The following is a 26,030-nucleotide window of genomic DNA, read 5'->3' as shown; positions in this document are numbered from 1 at the left end:
ATCATGTTGGAATGATGAAATGTTCCATTTTTGTGTTGTCACACTTGTCACATTTCTGCAAGATGACTGTCAACAGAAAAACATATCCTCAGAATTTTTAAGTTTTAAAGTTAATTTTTAGTGTCTTGTGAAGCATATTCTTTGATGTATTGACTAAGAATTTCATGGAATCTGAAAATTCAAGATTTTTTTGGTATATTTGTAGAGAAATATTATACCATAATAGAGGCCTTTCATATTGGTTTCCTATAGATGCAGTAGCAAATTACCATAAATTTAGTGGCTTATAGCATCACAAATTTATTATCTTATGGTTCTGGAGATAGAAGTCCTGAAGTCAACCTTTTGGCAGAGCTGCATTCCTTCTGGAGGCTCTAGCAGAAAATCTATGTTCTTGCCTTTTCCATCTTCTGGAGGCCACTTCCCTTCTTTGGCTTCTTCCTCCATATTCAAAGCCAGCAATGTAGCATCTTCAAATTTCTGTCTGACTCTGACTGCTGCTCCTATCCTCATATCTCTTCCTGCCTCCCTCTTATAAGTACTCTTAGGATTACATTGGGCCCACTCAGATAACTCCAGAATAGTTGACTCATCTCGAGATCTTTAACTAAGTCACATCTGAAAAATCTCTTTTGCCGTTTAAGGTAATATATTCAGAGTTTCCAGGGCTTAGGATATGGACATCTTTGGAAGTCATTATTTAGATCACTGTAGTCTGCTCTCTCACCATGCTTCCCCCCAAATTCACATCCTTCCCACATGCAAAATACATTCACCACATTCCCAGATCTCCAAAAGTCTCAACCCCTTATAGTATCATCTCAAGTCCGAAACCTCATCTAAAATTCATCAGCTTAAAAATTCCAGATCTTATCATCTAAATTAGGTATGGGTAAGATTCTGGTTATAACCCACCCTTGAGCAAAATTCCTCTCCATCAGTGTACCTGTGAAACTAGAAAACAAATTATATGCTCCCAGAATGCATCGGTGGGACAGGCATAAGATAACAGTTATAGACATTTCTATTTAAAAAGTGAGAAAATGGAAGAAAAAAGGGATTCCAGTCTCAAGCAATTTAGAAATCTGACTAGCCAAGCTCTGTTAGATTTCAAAGCCTGGGCATAATCCTTTGTGGCGCGAGGCTCTGCCCTCTGTGGCTGGTTCTCCACCCTAAGAATCGTTATTCCTTTTTCATGAAAGGTAGCGTATATTTTCAGCTAAGTATTTTTATCATCCCATTTCCTAACTATAGAATTTTGAAAGTCCAACAGCCTTTTTGAATTTCATCCTTTCAGTCCAAACTGATAGTGTTTCTACTGATACAATGTTCTAAAGAAACTTGTGGTTCTCCTTTATGTCTCTGGGAGTCTCTTTATTAGAAAACTGCCTGCTTCATAGATCTTTCCTGGACAATTCCTTTTCCATTTTTGGCCTCTGCTCAAATGGCTGAGGGATCCATGAGACACATGCCTAATTTCTTCAAGAGCTCTCTGTATAACTGAATATTCTGAGTTTTTAATCCTTCCAAGACACAAGCCAAAAGTGATCCAGGCACACAATTGGCTTTCTCTCCAGAGGTGCTTTCCTGAAAGTGAGTCTTTTCATTTTAATGCCTTTTGCAGTCTGAATTGGCTGAGAATTTTTCAAATCATCAAGTCCTGGGTCCTTTTACCTTAACAGTTCTTCCCTCAACTTATTTCTTTCCTCTCACATTTTACTATAAGCAGGAAGAAGAAATTAGGCTACTCCTTCAACATTTTGTATGGAAATCTCCTCAGCTAAATATTTGAGTTTGTCGCTTAAAATTCTGATTTCTACCTAATTGTGGGAAACAATTCAGCTAAGCTTTCTGCCGCTTTATTACAAAGATTCCCTTTCTTCCAATTTTCGATAACATGTTCCTCATTTCCTTCTGCACCCTCAAAAACATCTCCTTTAATATCCATATTTCTGCTAACAGTCCGTTGATAATGATTTACATATTCTCTAAGATGATATAGGCTTTCTCTACCATACTCCTCACTTAGGAGTCCTCATTAGCAGGGCCTTTAACATCCATATTTTTGCTAACGGTCTATTCAAGGCAATCTGGGACTTTTCTACCATACTTCTCAAAATTTTTCCAGCCTCTGCCCATTATCAATTCCAAAGCCACTTCCATACTTTTAGCTGTTTTTCATAATAGCACCTTGCTTCCCAGAACTTAACTCTGTATGTTTCCAATTACTACTATAACAAATTACCACAATCTTAGTAGCTTAAAGCAGCACAAGTTGATTATCATACAGTTCTGGGGATCAGAAGTCCTAAAATCAAGTTGTTAATAGGGCTGTGGTACTTAAGGACTTGCATTTTTTAGCATCTGCAATGCACCTGCATTTCTTGCTTGTGGTACTTTCCTCCGCCTTTAAAGCCAGCAGCATAGCACCTTCAAATCTTTCTCTTGGGACATCAGCTTCTACCATCACATCTCCTCCTCTGACTCTAACCCTCCTGCCTCTCTCTTATGAGGAGCCTAGTGATTACATTGGGACCACCCACATATTCCAAGATAATCTCTCCATCTTGAGATCTTTAACCTAATCACAGCTGCAAAGTGCCTTTTGCTATTTAAGGTAACACATTCACAGTTCTAGGGATCAGAAAGTAGAGATCTTTGTTTGTGGTTGAAACATTTCATTAGATTTATGCACATTTTCCATATGGCCATGATTCTTGTAAGCTCTATAAAAATTTCTTTGAGAAACACCTAATACTGGTAGGCTCTTAGATTTGGGAGTATGTTGGCCACTCAGATTGTGGTGTGTGGGCTAAGGCTGAACCATGAATTGTTAGTTGTTGGTCTGCAATAAGCACCAAAATTGAGAGTGAGTATTTTGGAAATTTTATGGCAATTTTATAGAGTGATTTTATGTCTGTTGAATCTAATAATAAAATTTGGGTTTGTATTTTTTATCTTTTAAAAATTTAATTATTCTTTTTGTTGTGTTTTACAAAGCTTTAGTTTGTGAGCTATTAGAATAACAAAAATATGGCCTTTTATCGTAGATGGCTTGAGAAAAACTGGTTTAGGAGATATTTTGGAGCCAGAACAATGTGGTCTGAAATGTAGTTCTGTCAGCTCAGTTAAAAGCAGACTGCCTTTTCCTAGCCTTGGAATTTTCACTACAGTTTACATATCAATATATTTAATCCTTATCATACAAGTTAAGTGAAACACAATAATTAGAACTAGTGCCTAGTAGAAAGTAAATGTTGATTAAATGTAGTTCCCATTTTTCTTTTTTTGACGGCTATATGTTCAGGCTCATACTAGGCATAAACCAATATGGTATGAGTCAGTGAGAAGGATATGAGTGAGTCTGTGATGGGCAAGCACAATATTACCTATAAACTGTCTTTTATTTCTTAAAATTTTCGTATATTTATGTTTTGCTCTTGCACTGTACTTATCTAAAGAATGGCATTTCTAAGATTACAGTTAAAAATTGTCTTTTCTATATATCTTTCAGTCAATTATCTAAAATTCTTCTGTCAGATAAAGGAAGTGCATTAAAAATATTTATTAAAAATAAGAACACTTAACTGTCTAGTTCATATTTGTTCACTTAATACATTAGAATGTTTAAAACTCTAGTTGAATTTCACCCAGTGACTTAGCATTGTAACCGGTCTTCATGTCCCTCCAATATCTCCTAATATCTAATGGTTTATCTTTCTTCTTCGTGTTCCTACCTTGATTAAAGAAAACAAAAAAGATTCTCTCAAAAATCTGACTTTTAAGATAGGCTTCTTTACATATTATTTCCTCAAAATATTATGGCTGTGTTATCAAGACCAACCATTCCCTCCCGTGGAATGAAATCTTAATAATAGAACTGATGTGACTGTTGACCCTTGAAGGATTTATGAATAAGTAAGGAGAGATAAGAAAATATTAGATATAAACTTCATGCTCAACATTGAAGGCAAAAGGTGAAACTGAGAGAGAAGATTAAACCAAGGCCCCATTTGTATCAAACACACAAATTTATGAATTGAATAAAGTTCATAGCAATATTCAGTGACACAGTATGCCCATAGCTGCCGTACAGTTTCTGATAAGGATGTCTAAGGGATGAAATAAACACCAGATGTTAAAGCATTCTCAGTAAAATTCATTCACTATCATAAGAAAAATGACATTAAGAATTTACTGTTGAGGGGGCTGGCCCATGGCCAAGTGGTTAAGTTTGCACACTCCACTTTGATAGCCCGGGGTTTAGCAGTTCGCATCCTGGGTGCAGACCTATGCATCTCTCATTAAGTCAAGCTGTGGCAACATTCTACAGAGAGGAACTAGAATGACCTACAACTAGGGTGTACAACTATGTACTGGGGCTTTGGGAAGAAAAAAAAATAGGGAAAGATTGGCAACAAATTTTCACTCAGGGCCAATCTTCCTCAAAAGAAAAAAAGAATTTTCTGTTGATAAGTATTTAAAATATTCAACAAAACTTTGCCTCATTTCAATCATAATGTATATGAGGTTGTATATTTATCTTACAATGTTGAAACGGCAAGATTCCTTTTGGATAATTTTTACATTATAGAAATCATGCAACTTCAAATGATAAAGAATTCATTAGGAAGTTTAGTGCTTGAAAAAGATTCTTAAACTTTTTATAAATTAAAAAGAGTAAAGATTTTTAATAGGTCACATTCTGTGAGACTAAGCTTTACTAGGATACAAAAGCACTTTATTAGGCAACTTTTTTAGAAAAATAGAAAAAATTAGGAAATTGAGAAACACTCTTAGGTAACTCTTAGAGCCAAAGGGAAATTATAAACTATATATGAATTCATGAAAAATGTGATCTGTTCCTAATGAAATATACACATCCAGTAAAAGTCTGCTCAGTACAGAATTTTAGCTTTAAATGCCTTTTTTATTAAACAAAAAGATAAAAATAAGTACTCAAAATATTATATTATTATTTATGTTATATATTATTTATATTATATATTATATTATAATTTATATTACTGAAACTAGTGTTTCAACCAGAGAAAAAGATAAACAGCCCTTCATTAATTTTTGAAGGATCAAAATTTTGGTATTAAAAATTCAAGATATTTTAAAGTAACTTTTTTAAAACAAAAGAATAATGTTAGTTTTATTTCATTTCTGAATTTAAATGCAAAAAATACCCCTACATAAGATATAGTAACCACCATCCAGCAGTATATCAAAAGATAAGCACATATATAACAAAATAGGAATATAACAATAACCTATTATCAGGAAACAAAAATATTTCAGTAGCTTAATAGATTATACAGTTAGATACTAAAAAGACACTTGATAGCATTTTGCAGTAGTTTCAAATACAAACTCTAAACATGAATAGTATCATACTTTTAAAATAAAGGAATGTGGCATGTCAACATAGGAATAAGAGAGATAAAACTCTCTTTTTATAATATGGTTGAATACTATTAGAATAATAGAATCAGGTTAGGTGGCTAGATATAGAATAAATATATAAAAATAGTTTTCATCTATTCAAAACAGGAATATATTCTCTTTGTAATTAAAAAAATATATGAAGCTGATCATTTTTCCCATGTAAAGTGCACATTAATTTTGTGGGTTTTTTTAATGTGCAATTTTGTTAATTCTTTCCACACCATTGAAGTAGAGATTGTGTACCCACAAGCTTTGGATTCAGGGAGGCTTGATTATGAGTCCAATATTCACTCGGATACCTTGAATAGGTCTGTTACTCTCTCCTCAAATATAAATTGTAGGTAATGATAATTCGTACCTCATAGGATTATTGAAGGGATACATGAGATGGTGCATTAAAATGATTAGTAAAGTGTCTGCACTATTCTTATAGTAATACAGATTTGCTCTTAATGCTGTGTTCTTCCCTGCTTGATAGTAATGGCTTTCCAGTTATTAGAAAATGGGTGTCATGTAGAAAATAGGGATTCATTGGATATTTTCTTTAGAAAAAAATTTTTTAATACACATGTAGAAAAAGAATGATTTATATATTGCATTTAATCTATGATAACTAAAGTGGAAACCTCTGAAGTTATTGGAAATTCAATCTTCATTGTTTCAGTAAGGTAAGGAAGCTCAGGCCATCACAGCAGAACAGAATGAAATTTGCTGGAATTTTCTTCCTTATTTCCTTATAGAAAGATGAATATACAACTTAAAAAATAACACTAAGCATCTGATAAAAGAATACCATTGATGTTTAATGAGCTGTTTTAAATTGGCCTGGTGGGGAAAGAACCTCCTAAGAAGAGGAGCGTTCTTTAATCATTTCCAATATTTTGAATAGTGTCCATGGGGCCCTATTAGTTTAGGCTCTGGTTTACTTCTGTAGTTAGGGTCTTTCTGTATTTTACTAAAAAAAGTTAATACTCATCTCAAAAGCTATATAATGAAAACATCATATACATCAAAAATATTGTTTTAAAATTTAAAAATTCAATTTTACACTTTAAAAATACTTGATTTTCTCCCCTTTTTGTTATTAAGTCCTTATAAAAGGAGTCACTTTTGTGTGACTCAGAACAGTAATTAAATCTCTGGGTGCATTTAGAATCAGGGAATCAGGAGATTTAGATTTTAAATCATGGGATTTAAAGCTGAAAATGGTTCCAGAAATAAACTCACACTCAGAAATGAAGTAACTTCTGAGAATTAAGCCAATGTGTGCCGTTTTATGCTATATCATGTATTCTCTTACACAGTTTACAAAATAGAGTATTTTATGTGTGAATTTACCAAAAGTATCAAAGTATAAAATGAGGTCTCATTGTAACCTTTTTCCATCCATTCAGAGAATATCATTTTTGAGAACTACCTTAACTCATGATTTATTCATGAGATTCAAAGATTAATACATTTGGATGGTTTCCATGGTGACACTACAGTGTTACAATAAGTTGTTCATGCAGCTTTGTCAAAAGATTGAAATTGTATGAAAAGTAAAGGATACGCTAAAAGCAAATGATGTGAACTCCAATAAGCGTGTTTATTTCTTTGATCAATTTTATGTATAGCATGGTTAACCTGTTTCCAAGTATTTTTCCCATTTTTATGGTTTAATTATTTTTGTCCTAATTCCCATTGTAATTTTTGGATGATATTTTTCTTGCCTCGAAAAATGTTTCAGTTTATCTGTCTTTAATAGAAGTCTTTTTATGTGAATGAACTACCTAAAATATCATAACTATTTAAAACCTCTGCATCTTTCCTCATTAGAGAAAAACTTATTAAAAATAAGATTTGAATACAAGTAATGAGGTTATGATTTATGAATTTACCTTTATCACATATATTAATACATATATTTTTTTAAAGATTTTATTTTTTTTCCTTTTTCTCCCCAAAGCACCTGGTACATGGTTGTATATTCTTCATTGTGGGTCCTTCTAGTTGTGGCATGTGGGACTCTGCCTCAGCGTGGCTTGATGAGCAGTGCCATGTCTGCGCCCAGGATTCGAACTGACGAAACACTGGGCTGCCTACAGCAGAGCGCGCAAACTTAACCACTCGGCCACGGGGCCAGCCCCTCATATATATTAATATTTAATTGAAAAACCATAAAGTATTTTTATTGTTTTACAAGTACTGTTTCATCCCCTAATATTAATGTTTCTTAAATTGCTTTTTTTTTTTTTTTTGCAGTGGATACATATACCTAAAGTAGTTAATTATGTTGCAAGCACTTCTTTGAATTGAGGTCATATGGTCGATTGCTTGGCAGTTGTGTTGCCACTTCTGAAATAGGAGTTTAATTGACGTATATAGTCTGGAGTTAGATTAATTTCTGTTTTGGGATTATGTTCAAAATTTTGATGTCTGCCACCAGATGGGAGTGCTGTTCTTTTTGTTATAAGGCCAGCTGTGTTGGCCGTGTTTTGAAACTTGAGTAATATATGGAGCCCTTTTGAACAAAAAGCCAAAACCAAAACCAAAAAATCCTCCCAGATCTTAGAGTGGACTTAAAATAGTATGAACAGGGAATTATGTATTCACAATATGTTTATTCATAAAGAAATTTACAAAGTAAATACCAGAAGCAAAATTGAAATTAACATTAATTTGATGGATGATATTGTTTTGCTGCAATTAAGTCATTGCCTATGATGTAAATGTGGTGGTGACTACTCTAGCGCTGGGTCTTTTGTGTTTGGCAAACACTCTCCACCATGTGACATGTGATAAGTCAATTCTCCCCCCACCTTTAGCTCCAACTACTTCAAATCACAACTATTGAGTTCACCATGACATCATTTCACCTTTGTTTAGCATAAATATACTCGCAGTTAACAGGCAGCATCTGCCTCTGTTCCCTTCTCATTAGCCTAGGACAATGAAAGTTAAGTGGTAAGACATTGGTGTGGTTTTAGAATACATTGGGGAGGGGGGAAATTCCCCCCTCTACCCTTTTTAAGTTCTTATGGCTGGACTAATAATGGAATTGACCCAAGACCAGATTAACAGGAGGAAAAAACCCAATTTAGCACTTACGTATGGGAGATCATCATAAAATATGATGCTCATAAAGTGAACAAAGCAGGCATGATATATATCTTTTTATACAAAGAAACAATAAATTTGGGAGGATTTCTTTTACATGTAATTCTTTGGGGCTCACCCAAAGGGGTAGTCCAAGCTGCTGAACTCAGTTTGCTAAGTTTCTTTCCTTAGAATCTTATCTTTGCTTTGAACAGTCCATACTGCTCTGGTCTCAGTTGGAGCTCTTGTCCATAAGTACGGAACTGACCACAGGTACTATAGAGTATCTTAATGGAAAAATAGGAAAGGCCTAGTGTTTCTTGAATAGTTTCTCTGTGCCTGATACCTCCTAGGTATTTCTAGGAGTTTTCCTTACTCCTTACATCAACTTGGTAGTCATATTGTTTTCTTCATTTTACAGATGAAAAAGGAATAATTTAGATCATATGATGAAAGGCCTAATGTAAGTTAGACTGAGTAGGTCTGCAGGAAAGGGAAACGTGGGCTGGAAATACTGAAGTGTTAGTTGCCAATACATCAACCACAGAGAATGTGTAGAATGAAAAGGGAAAAGAGTAAAGGAATAAATGGCAGGTGTGGGAAGGGGAGAACTCCCAACATTAAACAGAAGAGAAGGAGCAAGCAGAAGAGAACTGAACATATTCTTACAATCGGATTATTAGATCCTTTTCTTGTTTGCATCACCTGTTTCTTCCCCAAACCAGCTGTTTGCTGACATGCAAACATGACCTAAACAAATTCCTTAACAGTGACATGAATAAGTTAAACTAAAAACACATTTTCCCTCTTTTCTTTCTTTCTTTTATTTTTGGTGAGGAAGATTGGCCCTGGGCTAACATCTGTTGCCAATCTTCCTCTTTTTGCTTGAAGAAGATTGTCAGTGAGCTAACATCTGTGCCAGTGTTCCTCTATTTTGTATGAGGGATGCTGCTATAGCATAGCTTGATGAACAGTGTAGGTCTGCACCTGGGATCCAAACCTGTGAACCCTGGGCTGCGGAATCGGAGTGTGCAAACTTAACGACTACGCCACTGGGTCAACCCCTCATTTTCCCTTGTAAATGATTAGTGCATGTGAATACCCAAACTTAGCAGTAACTCTTTCTTTTATTCTTTTGGCAATAACTTCAAACCTTAAAAGTACTTTTTCTCTTGTATTTTCCATTTCAGTGAATACTAAAAACTATTTTTTTTAAAGATTTTACTTTTTCCTTTTTCTCCCCAAAGCCCCCCAGTACATAGTTGTATATTCTTCTTTGTGGGTGCTTCTAGTTGTGGCATGTGGGACGCTGCCTCAACGTGGTTTGATGAGCAGTGCCATGTCCACGCCCAGGATTCGAACCAACGAAACACTGGGCCGCCTGCAGTGGATCACGCAAACTTAACCATTCAGCCACGGGGCCAGCCCCCTAAAAACTATTTTAAGTGAGAAAAATGGAATTTAAAACAATTTAAAAATTAATGTCAGAGAAGCATAATACTTTTTTGTATGCTTGAAATAGGACAATTAACGAAATCTTATGCATACTAATTCAAAAATTTTAAGGGATAAATTGTGGGGGGTTAGCTAACAAAATTGTTCGTAACTATTTTGGACAATATAGAAACATTATATGAGCTGAAGACCAAAAATCCATTACGCCAAGTGTGAGAATGCCTATGAAGGGACAGAATTGCATTTCCTCAGGAAGCTCTTGACTAGCAAACTAATTAAAACTTGTCAGAGATCTGAGATAAAGGATTGGGGCATGTCAACACACCTGCTTCTCGTGTCTTGTCATCCTGTTGGAAAGTACAAAAAGTACACTTTGTTTTCACACAATTAAGAAGGAAGGAAGGCTGGGAAAAGTAATGGAAAATCTAACCAGCTATTTTTCTTTCGTTTTAATTTAACTCTCAGTCCTTCTCGTAACACTGACATTTGAGCTCCAGTGTCTGTGCCGTCTCAGTCTTTGCTTTATTTTGTTTCCCATCTCGACTTCAAATGTGCCTGTTTTCCAGGACTTACACTTGGGATTCTTCTTTTCTTTCTTCTGTATTTTCTCCCTGGGTGATTCTGCCCATTCCCGTGGCCATACGTATTATCAGTACTCTGATAACACGCAAATTCGCATCTTCAGTCCACACCTTTTCACCAAACCCTATTCTCTTACCCAAGAATTCTCCTTGGTTTGTCTTTCCTCACATCTGCTCACCTCTCTCCAACTCTGTTGCTCAAGTCCTGGTTCCAAACCCGAGTCCTTTTTCACCATGACCAATGGAGTCGCTTCCTAAGTAATCCACCGACTCCACCTTTGCTCGCTTCCTTTGCGTTCTCTACACAGCAATCAGAGTGATCATTGAAGACAGTGTACAATTTCATCATACCATTCTTCTGCTTAAGACCATGCAATTGTTTTCATTGCATTTTAGGATAAAATTAAATCTCCTAACAATAACCTGATTTGTCTCCTGTTGAAAACTAGTGCTACAAAATACTATATCTAGTGCTGGTGGCTCTTTAATCACCATGCTCAAGCCACAGGGCACTTCTTTCAGTATCTTGAGTGAACTGAGTTGTTTTTTGCCTCAGGGCATTTGCATATGCTGTTCCCTTTGCATAGGATGATGCCAGGCTTCTACTGCTGTAACTGGCTCCTTTGCATCTTTCAGCTCCTATCTTATCATTTCCCTGATGTCCCAGAGGACTTTCCTGACTACTCGTTTTGTAAACATACATGCCTCTTGCCCCACCCCCTTCTCCATACTTTATCTGTTTCTTTCTTTCAGGCCACTTATCACCATTTGTAATTATCTTATGTGCTTATTTTTGTGTATTCTGTTGAACTCCACTTGATGGAAAACTCCATGAGGATAGAGATGATGTCAGTTTTGTTCACACATGGAATCCCAGTACCTTGGACATAGAAATTGTTTGATAAATACTTGTTGAATGATTAAATAAACACTCCTTAAAAAAATTGTAGTTTGTAGTTTTTTCTTTTTGCCTCCCTCATTCTTCCAAAATTAGTTAGTAGTGAAACTTAATTATATGTTGCAGTAGTTGTTTTATGAAGATGTCGACAATTATAATAATTGTTTGTTGTTATGGGATTTCAAGGGATGAAAATATGCATTAACTTTTTAAGAGTGTACAGCAGTGTTTTGATACTAGTGACCAAACTAAGAAATAATGTTTTGTTTTCATATACTGAAATCTGTAATATTTTATCTTCATAATAACATAGTATAGATATATGTAACATATATGTTTCATATGTACATTTGTACGTGTAGATGTGGAGAAAATTAATATCTTTTCACTTTTCCTATAAATAATCTTTATGTTTTCTTTAGAAAAATAATTTTACTTGACCTGTATTCAATTTGACCCTCCCCCTCAATTATCATTGTTCAAATGTATGGACTTTAAATATAAAGTTGGGCAAAGTAATCTTCATTAAAGTTTCTCAAAACATTCCGAGCTTCCTATTATCCAAACTGGCATTGGAATATAGGTACCGTATACAGCCCTTATCACTCTTATGCCACTTAGTTGACTATTCAAATAAGTCCTCCCTGACTGCCTGTTGCCCATGGTTGCCTGATGTAATAAATAAAAGTCCAGGACACTCAGGTACATTTGAATTTCACGTAAACAACAGATCGTTGTATAGTATAAGTATATCCTATGCCATATTTAAGACATACTTATACTGAAAATATTTGTTGTTATTATTGTTTCAGTTCTGAAACAAGAATTGATTTCATTGTTAATTTACAAATTCTAGATAATGTCAAATTTAGCATCTCAAGTGATTCTGTTAGCAGTGTAGGAAAGAATAAGCAGAGATTGACAATACTGTTTTTCTAGATAAGTTTTTGACCACTGCACTTTCAATTAGGTACAAATTCTTCTACAAGAACTTGCCTCATTTGTCTTTCTTTTTGCTCCCTTTCTTGTCACTGCTGCATCAATTTCTACCCTCAATCCAGAAAGAACATCTTTTCATCTCTAGAACTGTATGGTGTCTCATTTCACATGTGCTTGGAAATTCTCTTCTCTTTCTCTTCCTTTAGAGTGTCCAGCACCCATGCATCCTTCACTTCTTATCTTAGATGTTGCCTTCTGCAGATTTTTTGACACCCACAAAACTGGGCCTGGTCTCCACTGTATTCCCAGGGCATCCTGTACTTCTCCTGTCATGTGTCATGCTGCAGTGTTATAATTCCTCATTTTAAATGTGTGTGTGTGTATATTAGTATGCACGCATGTTTGTATGTGTTTATTACCCACAAGGCCATAAATTACATTCTCTGTATATCCTTTCTTGACCTGGCATGGAATAGTGATTTGGTAAATTGTTACTGAATTACTCTAAGAATGATGATCTCTTTACTGACATAGTAAGTACCCTCCTTATAATAAGAATCTTTCTTTCTCCTTGTTTCTTTCTTTCTTTCTTTCCTTTTCTCGCTCTCTCACTCTTTACTAAGGAAGACTCCAAGCTAAGCAGAGCTAAGATACAGTTTTCTGGAGCAACTCAATTGTAATCGTTTATTAAGCTATGCTTTCTTGAAAAAGCATATTTAAAAAATATCAATGGGCTTAGGAGAATGTCATTTCTACTGGTCAGTCTTCTTACTAGTAATTTTGTGCTTTATCATCATAAGAGTATTGATAATTGTTGCCATATTATTATCTGGGCTTTGAAAAATAGAAGGGAGAGTAGGAAATATTCTTGATTTTTTTTTTTAAGATCTCCTACAGCATGTTAGTTAAATTTAAAGATGAAAAGAGTGTATAAATTACTTGACTATGATGTTGTTACAAAATACAGCTATTATTGTAAATGAACTATGTAGCCCTGTGGTAATGGTTGAGATGGTAATTTCATTCTAAATGGCAGTTTTCAGCGGCTTATTTAACACGAATTCCCAATTTACTCTGTTGACTGAAACTTTTCAAGGTTATTTTCATCCCCAGGGGGAATTTTTTAAAGAAATGAGACAAAAATTCCTTCATCTGACTTATTCAAGCATGGTGATAATGATTTTCACCCAACTATTACAATTTTCAGAATATTTTGGTGGCTTGTATATCTTTAAATGGTTTCCAAATTTTATCTTTGACATAAGCATGTTTCTCCAGAAATGACAGGCACAGGTATTCAACAGGTAGTTTAATAAAGTATTCAAAAATTTAAAATAGCTAAGCATTATGGAAAATTGAAATTAAATTGTGCAAAATATTTTCCTATTCAGTGTGGCTGATATCAGACTAATTTGGTAGACAGATACTGAAAGGATGCCAAATTTAGTTTATTTCCTTTTGCAGACTACTCTATATCAATAGGTCTTGAGTTTGCTAACAGCAGAACCAGTAACTAATTTTGATTTCATAGAACTGTTTTTAGTATTCTCAATTGTAGTTTTTGTCTTCATTTTATTCATTATCAGCTTTTCCCTACTCATGAGCATCTGGTTATTGTACTTTGTGTATGCTTCCTGGAATTGTCATTACTATTCAGAAAGTCATAGGTGATTAACCACACACATATGGATGATACTCGAGAACTGTTGCTATAGGAGATTTTCAGATGTTGCTTGAGAAAATTCTTTACATCAAGACTGAGCTGGGTAGTAAGATGGCTAATTACTGTATATTACCAGATATGGCTGAAGAGGAAGTAACTTCAAAAGTAAGAAATATTAGATAATAGAATAAGAAAAGATTTACTTTGTGAAGAGTCTCTAAAATTGCTCTAGGATGATTTGAATGCCATGACTGATTACCAGGGAGCTGTTTACACACCTGTTTCTTCTTCTCTCTCTGCTCAACACTTGACTATACTTCCCAGCCTCACTTGGAGGTAGGTGTAGATATGGAATGTGAGTGAAAGAGATACACACCACTTCCACTCCTGGCCCAGTAGAAACGCCCATGTATCTTGTGCTTTTTTCCCTTTCCAAGACTTGATGCAGATGAGAGACTGTAGAAACTGATGCGGGGTCAGTGAGCCGAGGAGTCGAAAGAAAGATTTCTTGGACTCTCAAGATCTGGCAGTAGTGCTCTTTTATTTAGAGAATAGAATAGCATGGGGACAGGACCCATGGGCAGTCAAAGCTTCTGCTGCCGCTTCTGCTGCCCCCGCTGGCATGGGGACAGGACCCATGGGCAGTCAGAGCTCCTGCTGCTGCCCCGAGTTGAGGGTTAGGGCTAATTTTATAAGGCATGGGTATGTGGGTCATTTCTTTACAAGACAAAGGAAAGAATGTGAAAAAAAGTTAAAATGGTATCAGTGAAGGTGGGGTCTGGTCATTGGGTGATCCCATGACTTTTAGACAAGAATCAAATCGGATTAAGTAGAGGTCAGAAGCCACCACCCTAAATCAGTTGCATGAGATTGCCAGACAGCAACCAACTTAAGTTCTTGCCTTCCCCATTAAGAGTTTCTAGGGATAAGGTCATCTCTCTTCTTCTTCCTGGTAGAGAGGGAGACACCCTCTACAGATAGAGATTCACCTTAAAAATGTAAATGTGTCCCAACAAGGGCAAGTTCCATTCCTCAGAGCCTCCTTCCCTGTCCCAGTTTATCAAAAGCAATCAGCCCCAAAACAATCCCGATGCCAAAGAGACATATCTTGGGGTGGCCAATTTCAGGTCCCTACAAGGTCATCCCCCTTCCTTCACAAATGCAAATGTCTCTCAAAAGGGCAAGCAAAATTCCAGTCCTCGGAGCCTGCTTCTCATCTGCAGTTTTAAAAGTAAGCAGCCTAAAATCCTCGTCAGAAACCACATGTGGAAGCTGGTGGAGCCAGGAAAAGGAGGGATCCTGGAACTCTAAATCACTTCTTGGAGTACCCACTCCAAACAGTGGGTCTGCATGTAGAACAGGAAGGGAGATTGTTTTGGACTTTATGTCCAAAATTTTATTGTGTTAAGCCACAAAAATTTTGGGTATATTTGTTATAGCAGCTAGCATTAGCTACTCTAACTTCTTCAGTGCTATGATATGCACCAGAATAATAGTCTCTTATTTACGGTAGAAATTTTTTTCTTACTTATGTCAAAGTCCAAAGTGGACCACCCAGGGGGCAAGTTATCCTGATCCATAAGATAGTGCAGTGACTCAGGCATTTACCATGTTGCTCAGACATCTTGCCATCTGCCATTCCCTATGGTTTGTTCTTTGTGATTCAAGTTCACTCATCACCACCATATTCATGTCTCATCTACTAAAAGGGAAATAAAAAAGAAATATAGAGTAAGCCTCTTTCTTTTAAGGGTAAGATCTGGATATCGTACATCCCCTCCAGTCACATCTAATTGGCAAGAACATAGTCACATAGCCCTACCTCCCTGCAGGAAAGGCATGAACAGATTGCTCCATTGCTACAGGGAGGAAGGGCAGAATGGATATTGTGGGGCTATTAGCAGTCCCTGTTGCTTACATTCTTGAAATTAACTTTTGGTGAATATTGTAGGACTGAGGGAATCAAGCTTTTCTTGGGCCACTCAAGCACAAGGCACATTCCAGCATAGCAGTACCTCATTACCCACCTTCATTTCATGACAGTTCAGTTTAGATTTTACTCCCATGTTGAGATTATCAGTGATCCAGCTGTGCATATGCATAGAAAGCAAATACCTCCACAAAGTTTAAAATCCTTCCTTAAAGCACATATGGGGAGAATTATTTGCCCCAGACCAGCAGCTTACTTACAATCTGTAAAAAGATTTTTTTGTGGTCACCTTCTGCAAGGTCACCTGTCTCCTGAAACCAGCAGAAGCAACTTTGAGAGGGTCTGAGGGTGAGAATTGTTTTTTTTAGGGGTATGACATTGTTAGGTTAAGCTTATTTTTTTCTATTAAGGATATTTATTAATTTCATATAATTTGTAACACTCAAAGAAGAAGAGAATGAAAAATTGCTCTCTCTCAAGAGTAAACTTCTTTTCATATGTTAGCCACTTAGATTTAGGCTTCCTAAATTTGAATGAAAAAGGAGGATTCATTTAATTATGTCATTTTATAGATATTTCTAAAGGATCTGAAGGTGATAAAGTGATGGGTAGCTTAGGACTGGTAGAAAGAAAATGCCCTGGGAACACAGAGGAGGGAGGTGGACGTACGTTCTAGGCCTGGATTTAGAGCAAGAGAGCTTTCAGGGATATCTTTTCTCTGTTGTTCTCTGACACTTCGATGGGCCTTATCTCCTGGAGCAGAAATGTTATTTTATCACAACTTAGGACTGATAGTTTAGATATTTTATTCTTAAATCCAGTACTGTGAATTGGAATTATAACTCCATGTTTTGAAAAGCACCGGTATGAAAGTCTGTGTGGTCTGTCCATTTCTGCTCTTTGTTCATGTCTCGCTGGGTTTGCTTCACTCCATTTAATCTGCTTTTCCTTTCCATGGGCATGTCTTATAACTTGGCATATTTTAGAACCCCATCTGTGGGTATGGATTTTAACTGTAATCCAGATCCTCAGGACCAGTGCTGTTCCAATTTTCCCAAAGCACAATCCTCCCTTCCCGTTATAATCCCATTCAATGTTCTGTAACCAGCTATAGGGAGTTACTAGAATTCAATGAGTCTGTTCATGGTAAACAATTTTTTTCTGAAACATAGTTGTGTAGATAAGATGATGAACTGGGTACAAAACATGGCTTGTGAATTGGAGGCATCACAAGCCAGGGCACAGGAAGTTCTGGAGAGGTGCTCCACAGGAAGTGTATACATCAGAAGGTCTTTGTTTTCACTCTCTGCTAATAACTTGTGACTTTTGGGGAAATACTCAGGTTTTTTAAATACAAAATGAGAATACACTCATGTACCGTATAATAATGTTTCAGTCAATGATGGACTGCATATATGACGGTGGTCCCATAAGATGAGTACCATACATCCTAGGTGTGTAGTAGGCTATACCATCTAGGTTTAAGGAGTACACTCAGTGACAAAATCACCTAACAACACATTTCTCAGAACGTATCCCCATTGTGAAGTGACACATGACTGTATGATATATTTCCTATATTTTATCCTGCAGGTCCTTCCTATTTTAGTCCAACCCAAATGATTCCTTTAAAATACCCTAGACCTAAGAGACCATAAATGTGGGTAGCTTAAAAAGCTGCATGAACTATGTCATAGGTATTTTCTAGAATATGTGGACTGGGCAGCCTCATAGTTATACTCCTGATTCTGTTCCTAAAGTTTCCCATTTCCAGAGCTATTCTCTGTCTCTGGATTTTTGTTGAGGAAACTCAATTATACAGACTCTCGTTGTCTGCTGCCAGCACAAGCTACACATACCTGACCCCCCTGTCTCCTGGGTGCTATGGATACTCCCCTGAGACAGATAGGTTGTGTCTTTGTCCAGCCTGGGTTGCATTAGAGACTTCCAGATCTTTAGTTCTGTGATTCTGGCATGTAATTAGAATGCCACAAAATGCAGTAATTCTGGAGATTTCTAGGGAGGAAAAGTCAACTAAGAACCACCTGGCATTCAGTAGTCAGAAACAGGAGGGCTCATTTTGCACCAGGGCATCAGGTAGCCAAACAGAGAAGAAGCCACCAACACTAGCATTTGTAACAAGCTTCCAGGAAATTGCTGGTTTGGCAGTTTGTAGAGTAAAAAGGATACAAGATGACTCTGTGTTTTCAATCACTCTCAGATTTGTGGAAAAGCATCCTCAAGATCATCATGTTTGATGATGAGGAAACAATAGAAAACGAAAAGAAATTTGGTAGCAATTTCAAATGACAGTCGTTTGAGAAGAAGAAATAAAGACTAATGTAGGAAAAGGAAGTGGAATGATTGAGATTTAAGCTTTGTTAGGGGACATCAGTATATATGAGGAAACAATTAAAAAAATAGTTACTAGTAAAGAGTAATTGAAAGAAGTGACAAAAAGGTTGGAAAATCTGTGAGGAATTATTATACATGGGAAAGAAGCATGCAGGGGGTAAATTCGTAAATGAGAGTAGTTCATGGTTCTTGTTCTGTGAAACTTGGAAGATGATGACAGCCCAAATTAAAAACTGGTCATTAAAACAGAAAAAATAGGAGCCGGCCTGGTGGCGTAGTAGCTGGGTTCTCATAGTCCCCTTCAGCACGCTGGGGTTCACAGGTTTGGATCCTGGCCACAAACCTAGAGCTGCTCATCAAGCAACGCTGTGGCAGCATCCCACATCAAATGGAAGAAGATTGGCACAGATGTTAGCTCAGGGCCAATCTTCCTCATAACAAAAAAGAAAAAAGAAAAGGCAATTGAGTCTTAGCTGGAAAGACATGTCTTTTACCTGCCTGTGTTATGTGAAGCATGGTTACTTGGAATGAATTCTCTGATGTATGCTCTTGAATGATGCCTTCCTTACCACGAGGAGACTTTTGTGAGGACAATTATTTTATTTGATTTTTTTAAAGTGTACGGAAGACTAGGGAATGAGAATACAGTATTTCTGATATTAGAAAATTTGTGTTGAGAAGGCTTTCTACTAAAACCATGTTACCAAAGGAACTTTCGTTTATTTCTCTCTTTTTTCCCCTAACTTCTAGTCATCTCCAAAGTGTTACCAATGCAGTTTGCTTATGTAAACCCTACAAATTCAGTTCTTGTTTGTGTGGTTCTTTCACCCTAATGGATAAGCAGGATCCCCAGGGCTGAAGAGTCCTAAACAGTTTCCATTTTTATATTAGTGAAGAGCTTTGGCTGAGAGTAACAGAATACCCACATGAAAGTGGCTTATGCAAGAAGGGTTTGTTTTGTGTACATGAACGTAGGTTGGTTTAGCAGCTGAGCAAGGTCGGGGCTCAGGGTCGTATCTCCCATTTGCCTCCCCTAATCCTCATGGTCACAGAATTGCTGCCTCTTAAGAATGATGTTCTCCCACAGGAACTTCCAGAGATGGAGGACCTCAGCTTGTAAGTCTCTTCTTAATCAGGAAGGAATCTCAAGGAGGATCCTGGGGCAAGATGCAAAGACTCCTAAGACTAACAAAGTCACTCTTCCGCTCCTTTGTCATGCAAACCCTAAAGGAGAGTTCTTCAAATATAAATTAAATCACTTAGAAGACACTAAAACCAACTTTGCCTAGATTTAATATCTCAATTTCTCTTAAAGATAAGGTAACTATCTCTGGTAACTCTGATGATTTACACAAGAATAACTCAAAAGGGACTAGCGCTGGTGGCAGCTTTCATGGTTTAGAGTAGTTCCTCTTGGGCGTTTAGAAATGTTTTGGCTTTTTGTGTGCTTGTGGGAAATCATTAAGGCAGGAACATTTGACATTTTCTTTTTCTTTTTTCCTTGATTTTTTTTTTCCTGGTGTATCTTGTACTCATGATCAGAGAATTAGAGACTTTATATTTCAAATGAATTTCCAATAGTTTGCCTTTTCCTAGGGGGCTCTTTTTTTTTTTTTTTTTTTTTTTGTCATTTAGCATTTATTTGGAGCTCTTTTGAGTAAATAATCATCCAATTTATACATTGGGAGCTTGTTGAATTGTTTGTTTTCAAGTAAGTGAGAATCTGTAGTATTATACCTAATGCAATCTGGCAGGAATGGGTTAAATCCTAAACCTTCATGATGAGAAGGCATGCAAAAGGTAAATTCTGAAAATAGATTTACAGTTTACCATTCATGCCGTATTATTCTAGAACATGAAAATGAATTGCACTTTTGTATGCTAATAACAAGTTCTTTTGTTACTAGCTATTCATGTCGAAGCATAATCCATCTTAGCATACTGAGTGGTTACTGGATATTGAGTTATTTCCAGTAGATGTATATTAATGTATTCAGGTTTGCATAGCAAATTAAGTACCTCCATGAAACTATAGAAAGGAGTGCTTAAACTTTAATGCATGACTTGTAGTATTTTAATTAACCATACATTATTCTGAAATCCTTCACCAACAAAAATTCATAATAGTAAAAACTTGAACATCTTTCTCTTTTCTGTCGTTTTGGAAAATCATGCAATTTCTTTCCCTCATTTGTTTCTAGTGAGGTGGACTTTTAATAGTTTAGTGATTTAAGACATTTCAAATGAGTGTGTTTGTTAATTCATTTCCCTCATGTGTTTTTAAACTCTGTTAATTTTTTGAACTCTTCTTAACTTTTCTATTTGTACATCTGTGGGGGAGCAGAATTTGCTACCCCAAAATGTGTCTCTTTGGCTTCATTATTTTTAAGAACAGAAGACTCAGGAAGAAACTTTGACCTTTCCCCTAACTGCCTAAAAGAATTTAAGAATTAATAGGTGCCTTCCTGCCTGTTCCAGGAAGGAGCTATCAGCATAGATAACTATAGTATAATATGAACTGGATGTGGTAGACAGGGAGGAACCTGGCAAGGCCCCTTTGATCAAAGTCCTCTCCATCTCTCATTGTCTTTGCAAGGCGTGGGCAATGTTTACCAAACGCTTACTTTTCTATCTCCATGTAAATTGCCTTCCTTTCCTTTGAAGTCCCAAACCACTGCCCCCAACATCCTCCTTTGCCCATAGCTGAAGAAGGTAGAGGCTTCCACCACTGTGGCAAGTTACTCAGATTTTCTGGGTTTCTCCCATGTATACATGTTATTAGAGTTTGTTTCATGTTGATGTAATTCTTAGACCAGCCAGAAGAACCTAGAGGGTAGAGGAATTATCGTCCTCCTCTACACATCTGTATCAGTGAATAATGGTATCAAGTTTCTCATTAACATTCAGTGTGGCTTTGAATCCAGGCCTTAGGGAATGAGAACCAGTTCCTTGAATATTCCCTTCCTTTCTCAAGAAAGTGCCCCACTCACTTTTCTCATGAAGGACGTGGAACTTCTGGAACTAGTGAGCCTTCCCATTATTACCATATTATCCTTCCCATGATTTCACCTTCTTGTAAAATAAATGAATAAAACTTTTTCCATTGAAAGTGAACAACACAATGTTACCAAGTTCAGTGACAGAGACATTGATGAAAAATACCTGCCATTTCAGAATATGGATACAGCCACAATCTGTAGCTTGTGGATTTGTTTTTGGAGCGTAAGACATAGCAGCTTGATATCATCACTTGCTGTGCTGTTCTAGATTTGCAAATAGTCAGTATTGTATGATCATTTAGGCCGAAAGTCCCCAGTGAAGTGGAGGAAGGAATGCAGAAGTTCTAACTGGGAGGGTTAGATCATCATGTACAGATTGGGAAAGGGGGATGTAGCTGTTTGCAACCCCCGCCTTCACCCCCTATCTTGTAATCACAGCACACCAGATGAGGTATGTAGGTGGGATCTGACATGGAGATCTTGCAGGTAAGACCTTGAGATCTACTGATAGATTCTGATTCCATTTGGAAGTATTAAGTTTTGAAATATTTAATAATTTCATCTTATCTTAGATACAGCCCCACTTTGGGAATATTGTTAAGCATGACATAATCAGAGCAGTAGAGCAGTAACTCCTAAGCTTGTTGTTTGAAGAATAACAGCAGACTTGTTGCTGACACAAGATTAGTCAAATATCTGGTAGTCGAAAGCACCAAATGCAAACGTTTTCAGTTTTTCTCCATTGCCACCTTCCCCCCTAAAATAGCATGTTTAAAGAAAACGAAATTTCATCTTTGGAGTTAATTATCTGTTAATGACCTGAATAAATGTATAAATAAATGTAGCCCCTTTATAGTAATTATGGCTTACTGATTATGATGCCTTACTTTTCCCAATTCTGAATTCCTTAGTGGTTTTTTTAAAAAAAAAAATTCTCTGTGTCTGTATAATCTTAAATTTTAAAATAGTAATATCTATTTCTTTTTCAGTAAAAATGATGCTTGGACACAATGGTTTTTGACAATTTGAGATTGGTTAATTGAAGCCAAGTTTTGTGGTTAATGCTTTTGGCTTTGGATCATGTATTTATTTTTGTCTCCGTCATGTTCTGTTTGCTTACATTTTGGAGGTTAATTTTGATTTCAAGATGTTTCATTTTTACTTCCTGCCTTACTTTGTCATTCGTAGTTCCTTTTCTACCCTCAACATCAAGACCATAAACAAGTTTTCTCACATTTTTTGGCCAACATTTTACAAGACCTATCAATAGATAAAGCTGAAAATTGGAACATGTATAAGGGAAGTCTGCTCCTCCTGGCTCACACCCCTAAGAAGCAAGAATGTCCCTGCTAACTGCTCACAACACAGACTGAGATGGTGGATGCACAGGGCGCTCGTGAGCATGTGCATGAGATGGCGCCTCAAGAGACGCTGCCCTTTGAGGTCTATGCTTTGGGAGTGGATGTGCTTGCCTGGCTGATAACCTCTTCTTTACATTTACTGTGTTAAAATGCTACAAGGAACAGGAAGCATAATGGAGTGAAGTCTCCCTTGTAGGCCAAGGTGGCATTACATGAAGAGCAGTTTGGCTAGCTTCAACTCAGCATAGCTCAGATAAGTGATGGCAGGAAAGCATTCTGTGCTTTCACACTAGTCCCATATTCAAGTTACTGAGTACTTTCTCCCCCATACACTCTGCCTGTGGAGATTGTCTGTTCCCTTCTTTCCATCCGTTTGTCTATCTTGAAAAAGTTCGAAGAAGAAGTTGAGAAGCTCTGTCAATAAATCATACAGTTTTGAGCTAAATAGTTTCATGGAGAAAAAAGAGAAGAGAAAATTCTGAAGAAAGCAGGAAATCAAGGTTAAATTTTAAAATTTATCTTTAAAAAAAGAATGTATTTTTAAGTGCCAGAAGAAGCAGTGAGAAACAAATGAGATAATGCCTTGAACTTCTTAGTGCTTGGCACATAGTAAATGCTGAATATATTTTTGCTGCTATTAGGAGAAGAAATGCCCCGTGATTTCCAGGATAATGAGGTCAAAAGGCAATGTAAGAGTCACCAAGTTTTCACAAGTCTAATTCATGGATTACTGTCCTTTTAGCCACTGAGAGATGGAACTTCACATTGTGTGTGGATCATGCCTGTCATCGGTGATTCTATGGTGCAAAGATAAAATGCTTTCTTTTTTGTAGGCAAACTAGCCGGACATGCATGTGTAGGGGAAGATAAATGAGTGCAAGGGTGGCGAGTTAATTTATGGTGAGTTAATTTAGAGCTCAAAAGAGCAAATTCAGTTTTCCCTACATACAGGTTTTATTACCTAAACAAACACTTATTTTCTATAAAAGGAGGTTCTTTAAAAAAATGTTTTATAAGTTGATGGACATCTAAAGCCTCTGGCCAAGATTATATTCTTTGAAGGTTAATAAAATCCCTGACCCCTAGTTGGATTCTTGAAATAAGCAGTTATTCAGCTATCATTTTAGTACATCCTTTAGACTTGCCACCATGAAAAGTTAATAGGAAATATATTTCTCTAGGAAAAAAACCAAGATTTTAGAAATCACTCACTCATGATCATTAATGATAGTCACCACAATTAAGTCAAATTTAATCAAGTTAAATAGAATAGAACAGAATGTGAATTGAAAGTCTAATTATTCTATTTTAATTAGTTCTAAGAAAACTGCCATTTTTATAGAAATATGAAAAAGAAAAAAATCTCACAATGGAAAATGAACTTTTAAAAAATTATAAAGAGAATAGTATCATCCTGTATTTTTATATATTTGTTTTTGTCATCACATACATAATTGTACATTTTAGAAAAGTTGAAAATCCAAAAAAATTCATTGAGATAATAGAAAATTTAAAAAGATACTTGAAATGTTGATTTGTCCTGATATTTTCCTATATAAAATTCTCAACATGATTGAGGTAAAAAGAATTAATTTGGGGGCTGGCCCCATGGCTGAGTGGTTAAAGTTCTGTGCGCTCCACGTTGGTGGCCCAAGTTCTTGGGTTTGGATCCTGCATGCAGACCTACTCCACTCATCAGTCATGCTGTGGAGGCATCCCACATACAAAGTGGAGGAAGATTGGCACAGATGTTAGCTCAGGGCAAATCTTCCTCAAAAAAAAAGAAATTAATTTGCTTTATATAATAAATACTTACCCATGCTATTAAATATTCTCCTATGTGATGTTTCATGGCTGCATGTTATTATATTAGATTGATCATTGAAGATTTTGCTTAACCAGTTTTTTTGGTTTGGATATTTCAGTTTTTCTCTACTTCAATTTATTAAACTGTTTTAACAACATATTGTTTTGTGTCATGGTAGGTTGACTTTATAGCACAGTAATACACCTTATGATTCTTTGTTTGTATCCCTAAAAGTTATTAGTTTCTTTTTAAGTATAAAAATACTGATATTTTAAAAATAATTTTTAAAGAGTTACCTTTAATTTGTTCTGTTTTTCCTTGGTAGAAAACTAGATTTCCATGTATTTGTATGGTTTAAAGTACAAAAATAAATTACAACTCTTTAGGGGGATCAAGTTAAATGTACTGTATGAAGAATATAAAGGATGTCAGAAAAATGCAAATCAAAACCACTATGAGATATCACTTCACACATGTTAGGATGGCTATTATCAAACAGATAAGAGGTCAGCGTTGGCTAGGATATGAAGAAAAGGAATCCCTTGTACACTGTTGGTGGGAATATAAATTGGCACAGCCACTATGGAGAACAATATGGAGGTTCCTCCCAAAATTAAAAATAGAACTACTGTATGATCTGGCGATCCCTCTTCTGGGTATATATCCAAAGGAAATGAAGTCAGTACCTCAAAGGCATATCGCACTCTCATGTTCTTTGCAGCATTATTCACAATAGCTGAGGTTTGGAACCAACCTAAGTGTCTGTCAGTGGATGAATGGATAAAGTACACATTGTATATATATATATATGCAATGGAATATTATTCAGCCCTAAAAAAGAAGGAGATCATGCCATTTGTGACAATCTGTATAAACCTGAAGGACATTATGCTAAGTGAAATTAACCAGACACAGAAAGGAAAATGCTACACGAATCCACTTGTATGTGGAATCTAAAACAGTTGAATGCATAGAAGCAGAGAAAGGAATGCTGGTTACCAAGGACAGGGAAATGGGGGAAATGGGGAGGTGTTGGTCAAAGAGTACAAAGTTGGAGTTATGTTGGATGAATAATTTCTAGGGATCTCATGTACAGCATGATGATTGTATTTAATAATGATGTATTTTATACTGGAAATTTGCTAAGAGAATAGATTTCATGTGTTCTCACCACACACACACACAAACTAACTGTATGAGGAGATAGATATGTTAATTTAATTAGCTTGACTGTAGTAATCATTTCATTATGTATATGTGCATCCAAATATCATGTCGTACATCTTAAATATATATAATTTTTACTAGAAGAAAAATAAAATAAAGGATGTCAGGAAAAATATTACAGTGATTTTTTTTCTTTAAAAAATTGAACTTGGGGTCAGCCCTCATGGCCTAGTGGTTAAATTTGTTGTGCTCTGCTTCGGTGGCCTGCGTTCAGTTCTCAGGTGTGGACCTATACCACTTGTCTGTCAGTGACCATGCTGTGGTGGCATCTCATGTACAAAAAGAG

General features: G+C 36.2%; 1 protein-coding gene across 9 annotated transcripts in view; it reads left to right on the top strand.

Annotated features, from left to right (window-relative positions):
- CTNNA2 (catenin alpha 2) overlaps positions 1-26,030 on the top strand; it is a 1,089,251-nt gene that overhangs the window by 132,954 nt on the left and 930,267 nt on the right. The window lies entirely within an intron of this gene.

Source organism: Equus przewalskii, chromosome 14 (assembly GCF_037783145.1).
Source record: "Equus przewalskii isolate Varuska chromosome 14, EquPr2, whole genome shotgun sequence".
In the NCBI taxonomy this organism is placed as follows: Eukaryota; Metazoa; Chordata; class Mammalia; order Perissodactyla; family Equidae; genus Equus; species Equus przewalskii.
The sequence above is the reverse complement of the archived record's forward strand: the minus strand, read 5'-3'. Positions and strand labels throughout refer to the sequence as shown.